At 36.7% G+C, this 6,813-nt stretch overlaps 1 pseudogene; it reads right to left on the reverse strand.

Annotated features, from left to right (window-relative positions):
- Window positions 1-639: 639 nt before the first annotated feature.
- Window positions 640-6,289, reverse strand: LOC109675547 (vomeronasal type-1 receptor 4-like; annotated as a pseudogene).
- Between the last annotated feature and the right edge of the window lie 524 nt (window positions 6,290-6,813).

The following is a 6,813-nucleotide window of genomic DNA, read 5'->3' on the forward strand; positions in this document are numbered from 1 at the left end:
TGTCACAACCATGTTGTTTTTGTGACTATGTCTCTGTAATGTATGGTAATTCATATTTCTTTATTTGTGCCTTTATCTGTATATTCTAATATATCTACCTTGTTTTCAATACCTAGCAGTCTGTTCAATTTGATCCATTCTATAGGAGAGGCTTTGTAATGAGTTTGTTCATTGACTTATTGACATTTTCATATCAGAAGTTTCACTTTGACCTATTTTTAGGGTTTCTACATCTTTATTTCTAGATCCTGAATTGTCTTCCTTATTTTATTCAAATGATCACTTGTATTCTGTTAGAATTCACTCAGGTATTATTCACATCCTCTATAATTTTATTAAATATTCTAAAAATATGAATATCCTACACTGTCCCATAAATTATTATGCTTTTTTATTTTGGTAACTAATATATGTCCAACCACTAATTGTAGCCTGTGATATTAAAAGTACTTAATATTTATATGTATACACTTTTATTAATTCTAAGACAATATGAATATCTAAAATTTATAACATGTCTGAACTCACATTAATTAAGTATCAAGTAGTTAAATCCAACAGAGATTCCTTTTGTCATTGAAATTATCAGACTCTTCTGTTGCTAAGAAACTGTTGGGTGTCAGATCACCCACTGAATGCTCATTGAGAACAAATAAATCTCAGCATTGAAAGGAAAGAAGTAAGTAGGAAGACAATTTTATTCTTCTTCAGAAAAAAAGGACAGATGGTTGGGTAGCATGATGACAGAATTCCAGTAATAACCTCCAATCTTGGAATTTTCTCATGTATAAAAATACCATAAAGGGTTACAAACTTGTTTGAGCAATAAAAGAACACAAAGCAACTCACAAGCAGAAGGATGCTGTGGGTGGCTTTGTTTTCAGAGTATGTCTGAGAGGAAGGCTGGAGCTGTGGACATGCTGGGCTGTCCTGTGATGTCTGTAGAGGAGACACACCATGTAGAGGCTGGTCCACATCATGAGGACCACAAACAGGAGATCTCGAGTCAATATAATACTCGATGATGACCATGCATTGGCATTTCCAAAATGTCTGTCTTGACAGTATGCATGAGAATACCCATGACCAACAAGAGTGACATTGGTTTTAGCTATTACATTTTCAGTGATGTAGACATATAGCAGCATATTCATGAGCCAGAAGAAAAGTAAAGAGGAAAAAATTCATATGGACAGTTGGGATTTAAGCCATGCCCACTTTGAATTTCTGGGACTGATAGTGATGGCTTGAAATGCACTCAAGAAAGAGGTAGTACAGATGGAAAGGCCATGGGTAATTCTGAATAGATACAAAACTACATTACAACCTAGACCAGCCAAAAAATGTCTTACTCCAAGGGTGACATGATGTCTGGCATCAACCTGAATATGATAGGCAATGTGTTGACCACGGTCAGGTGCATGAAAATTGTATCTATGGGCTTCTTCAAATGAGGCCGAAATAAGAAAAGGTACATATATAACATGAACAGCAATAAGTTTCCCATGACGCAAACACAAAGCTGAAATATGAGGAACAACCCAAATATTGTACTACTTAGAAACATTAATTTTAGGACTATTTCACTCTTATTATGAAAATCAGGCTTCCAATGAAAAATAAATGGATTGTATTAAATGACTTTTTCTCAAAATGGAGCTTGAGGAAGAATATGATTGAAGATCAGAAGGAGAGAAGAATAGTGAAATGTCCACATCTTTTGCATTTCAGGCCCCAATGTGGCACTTTAATAAATTGGATTCTGGGGACTGTTGAGAACTTAGGGTTCAGAAGTAGATGTGTCGAAACAGGTGGAATTCAATGTGAGCACCATGAAGTGAATGCATATGTTAATCACAGGACATATTGTCCTATGTGAAAGACAAATTTGCATGATATAAGGAAATTTCACTTAGACTATCACACTATATTTTACTTTTAATCTGAATATTAGTGTTTTTCTACCACATAGACACAAATGTGAAGAGTTGAATTTCTTCTTTACAGTTTTGATGCATCACACAGCTAATGATCAAAAAACACATCAAAAACAGAATCTCCAAGGGGGGATTATAGCCTCCTATCCAGACCTGCAGTTTGGCCAGTAATGTTCTGAACTATTTTTGCATTTTTAGTCTCATAGCATGCTGTAAACTTGCTCACCTGCAGAAAGTAGAGGCAAGATGTGTGCTACACTTTCCACAGTGCACAGGACATCCCTCACAACAAGGTGTTTTCAGACCATGATTGATGAACACCATGTAACAAAGAGTCCATGTATCTGGCCATTGCAACATATGTAAAATCCACCTTTTCATCAGAATATTTTTGTGTGCTAATTAAGGAAGCAGAATTACCAGATCCTAAATACACTCAGAATAACAATTCATTAAGATTCTCATTAAAATTAATAAGATTAATTATGAATTATCATACATAGTCATTGGATTTTGAAATATTTTACTTTATCATTTATTTGGAGGTACAGTCTTCCAGAAATCTAGTTGTTTCACTCACTTGAAATACAGTCCTTTGTTCCTCAGTGAAGACTGTGAATTCCATGTAAGTGTACGTTATTCTGGTCAACTCCATGAGAGCATCTCAACCTACCATGCTGTGTTCTCTCTCCTCACCACAAGTCTCTATTTAACCTGAGTCTCCATTACATCAATGATATTCTCTTTATGTAGTGTGAGGAAGCAGCATTAAATTTATTTATTGAATACCCCACAATATTACAGCATCATTCTTCTATAATCTCACTTATTTTACTGGCAAGTGTGTAGTTTGGGTTTCTGACTTCCATTAGTTTGAAACTGTGACATTTTATGAATGACCAGTGGTGGCCATGGTCTCAATTTTGAAAATGTATCTTATGTTTACTATGCCAATTGACTGTTTCAGATTCACCTTTAACTTTTACACCACTCATATCTTGCTCACATTCATCAAGAAGTCGGCTGTCTCACTCTCACTGTGAACCATAATTCTTCAGTTAGCTCTCTTGTTCCACATCTACTGTTAGAATTCCAAAGACTTTCGTGCTTTTAACATCAAGTTCAATTCCAAAATTCTCTTTAGTATTTGTGTAGTTCATACTTCTCTCTGAAAGGGAAAGAAGCTTGGATAAAGTACACAGCTGTCATCTAAACACAAACACCCCCAACTCCTGCAGAGCATATGATTAGGTAAAAAAGAACCAACCCAATACAAATAGCAAAGGAAAAAGTGAACCACCCACAATGGAAGATGACATTGATCTGGGGCCATAATAAATTAACATACTCAACATTACACATTCAAGGAAGAAAAGCAGGAGTTGAAATACAGATGAACACAAAGGTTACACTATGGGAAACACTCAGGGACATTCCAAAACAGAACATGCTATCCAGGTATAGAAAACTCATGAGAGTAACTTAAAATAACCACAATGATTTTACATCAGTCACATTCAGTCAACAAAATGAGAGACTACATTCTTTTGGAACAGGATATTTCAATTTTGCTAAAAGTTAATTTGAGAAGGTTATTATAGCAAAGAATTGTTGCATCTTTGAATTGATGAGTATGTTATTATCTTGATTTCATCATTCTACATTGTACCCATAAATCATAGCATTACTTGGCATATTATGTATAGACAACTAGAATTTCTCAAGAAAAATGAATAAACACATATAGAAATAAAATGAATAAATGGGGGAAGGAATCCATTGGAACTATAGAAAAGGCAATGAGAAATACAAAGGAAGTCACTAACCATACTTCCTTGGAGCACTAACATGGGAGATACAGGAGCTGGGGAGAATACAAAAGCTATGGAAGGCCAGTACACACAGTGGTTTTAAAGGTAAAATGCATAAGCTTCCTAATATGAATAAAATGCATGCAGATGAATGTCAGTTGTTTGGGGCCATTGCTGGAATATCAATCTTGAGCCATTTTGGAGCTCCAGTGTCTGTCCTTGAGTCAGAATGACATCATGTTCAAAAGAGGACAGACCATTTCTTCATTCTTGCCTTTGAGGAGTCAGGTGAGAGCTCCATGATCCCACCTATAACTCAGGAATTTAAAAGAGTTAATATTGCCAAGTGATGTTGACTCATGCCTGGAATCCTAGATACTTGGGAAGCTGAGATTGGGAAGACTGTGATTTGATTTTCAATGATAAAATGAAACATCTAACATCTTTAATGATAAAATTGTCTCAAAAATTAGGGACAGATGGGCATTATAAAGACCATGTGTGAAATACCCCCAACATAACACTCAATCATGATAACCATAAAGATTTATTTTCTGGTAAAAAAAATGCATGCTCACTCTTGTCACTACCATTTGGTGTAATGCTGGAACACTGATACATAGCAATTAGGCAGAATGAAACAATATTGTTAGAAAGTACACATATCCAAAAGTGAGGGCTGGATCAAACTAAAAGCAACCATTCTGGAGGGAAAAAATCAACAAAATGAAAAAGATAACCTAAAGAACATGAATAAGTGTATAAAATCAGTACTAGTAAATGTTAATAATCAAAAGTAAGTCACAATGCAAGTCTTAACATTGTCCATGAAATGAAAAGGATCTGAACAGACATTTCTCTAAAGAAAGATTTCTGGGCTGGGGTATGGAATAGTGATAGAGCATATGTCAGCAGGCACAAGGCTCTGAGTTTGATTTCTAGGACCAAAAATCATTATTTTCTCTTTGTGTATAGATTTTATCAGCATATGCAAGGTTTCATTGTGATAAACATGTATACAATATACTTGATGAAATTTGTAAACTCCCTGTCATGCTTTCTCTGTCTTCATAAAATAATTTCAGCAGATTTTCATACATGGGTATAAAATCCTTTGACCATATTCACATACACACATACCCTTCAAAGAGAAAGCAAGCACACAATGGTCTAAGGTAAATTGAATCCTGGTGTCATCACTAATAATGAGGAAAATTTACATCATAACCACATTATGATATCACCTGACAAGTGTTAGAGTGGCTTTCAGAAAAAAAATACAGGGTAATTATTATTTCAGATGTGGATAAAAGAAAATCCTTGAACATGCTTGTGGGAACAAAATGGAGCAGGCTTTACAGAAAACGTATGGAGTATCTTTAAACACCCCAGTTGGGAATGCAAATTATTCTAACCATTATGGAAATCAGTGCAGATTCCTAAATAAAATTAAAATGGAACTTTCATATGACACTGGGAAAGCACTTCTGGGTTTGTCCTTAAGAGATAAACACACAGCTTGCTGTGGAGGTACCCACACACCCATGCTTACGGCAGCACTCTTCACAAGAGCCAGGTCATGGACTCTGCCTCACTGCATGTCAACAGATGAATGGATGAGGCAATGTGGTTTATATATGCACAATGCAGCCTTAGCACCACCAAAAAGAATGGAATGGTGTCATTTGCAGGAAAGTGAAACTACCAATGATCACGTTGAGGGAAATTAGCCATTCTTACAAAGGTAAATTTTGAATATTTTTTTCTTGTAGGTGGAATTTAGAGGAGAAAAGACAGGAAAGTAAAAGAGTGACTTAGGGAATGTGGAAAGGAAAATAGGAAAGGGAAGGGGAAGGAAAATAGAGACGTGTAACCAAAGTTCATTATATGCATATATGGAAGTGTCAAAATAAAACTATTGGAAGAGATCCAAGATGGTGACTAGAGGGAGGAAGCAGACAGAGTGAGCTCCGCAAATGAAAAATATTGCTGAGATGCTGGAGCCACACTTGGCAGAGAAAAACCACCAAGAAGAAGCAAAAATCTGACACCCCAAACTCCCAGTCCACAAAAAGCTTCTCCATGCCACATTACACTGTGAAAGAAGGAGGGCTCCCACACTGGCAGAGGCTGGCTCCAAATCTGCTTGGGAGATGCAGCATGCAGTACTCCCACAGCCACCCCTGGGATAAACCAGGAAAGCACCCTAGAAAGACTGACCCCCACCCTGCAAAAAAAGCTGAATAATAAACAAGGAACTAAAAAGGACATGTAGCAGAGGGAGCAGAGTGCCCTGAACACACTGGAGAAGGGGGAAGGAGCAAGGAGGTGTCTCCACATGAACTTTTAATAAGCAAAGCTTAGTAGTTGGCAGGCATGCCCCTCTACCTGAGAAAGGAGGAGGAGCAACAAGCTGCTCTCCACATAAACCTTTAGTAAAGAAAGCCTGCAATAGTAGGTGGCTGGCAGTAAGCGGAAGATGAGCTGCTGCATGAAACAGGTCAGATAGCGGTTCACAAAGCTGTCTCCTGACCCAGGCATCTGGCAAGACTTTGACAGAGCAACTGCTTAAATACCAACAGCAGGACTGGGTGCTGAAGGAGTAACACCAGAACAATATTAAAGAGGAAACTTCATTGCTCCTGAACCAGGGCTTTTTTTTATTTTATATTTTTTTAATTTATTTTTCTACTTTCTCTTTCTCTCTAAATGCTTGTTTAGTTCACTGTTGGTTAGTACACCATCTCTCCCTGTCGATTTCTTTGGTCCTATTTTTTTTCTTCTTTTTCTCTTTTCTTTCTTTTCTCTCTTTCTCTTCTTACTCTTCCTTCTAGATTTCATTACTTTTATTATTGTAAGCTAGGTAATACTAATTAAACACAGAACAGGAAGAGTACCAGCACTGAATGGAATGATAGGAAGATGGAAAGGCTGGAAACCATTCTCCCCCAAAAAATAAATTAGTACAAGAGTCAGAGGGAAGTGAAGAAAACAGATACCCAGTTCCAGACCCAAAAAAAAAAGTTAGACTATCCCAAGGAATGCAACGAAGCCCACAAGAACAC

The sequence above is a fragment of the Castor canadensis genome, chromosome 16, assembly GCF_047511655.1.
Source record: "Castor canadensis chromosome 16, mCasCan1.hap1v2, whole genome shotgun sequence".
Classification (NCBI taxonomy): domain Eukaryota; kingdom Metazoa; phylum Chordata; class Mammalia; order Rodentia; family Castoridae; genus Castor; species Castor canadensis.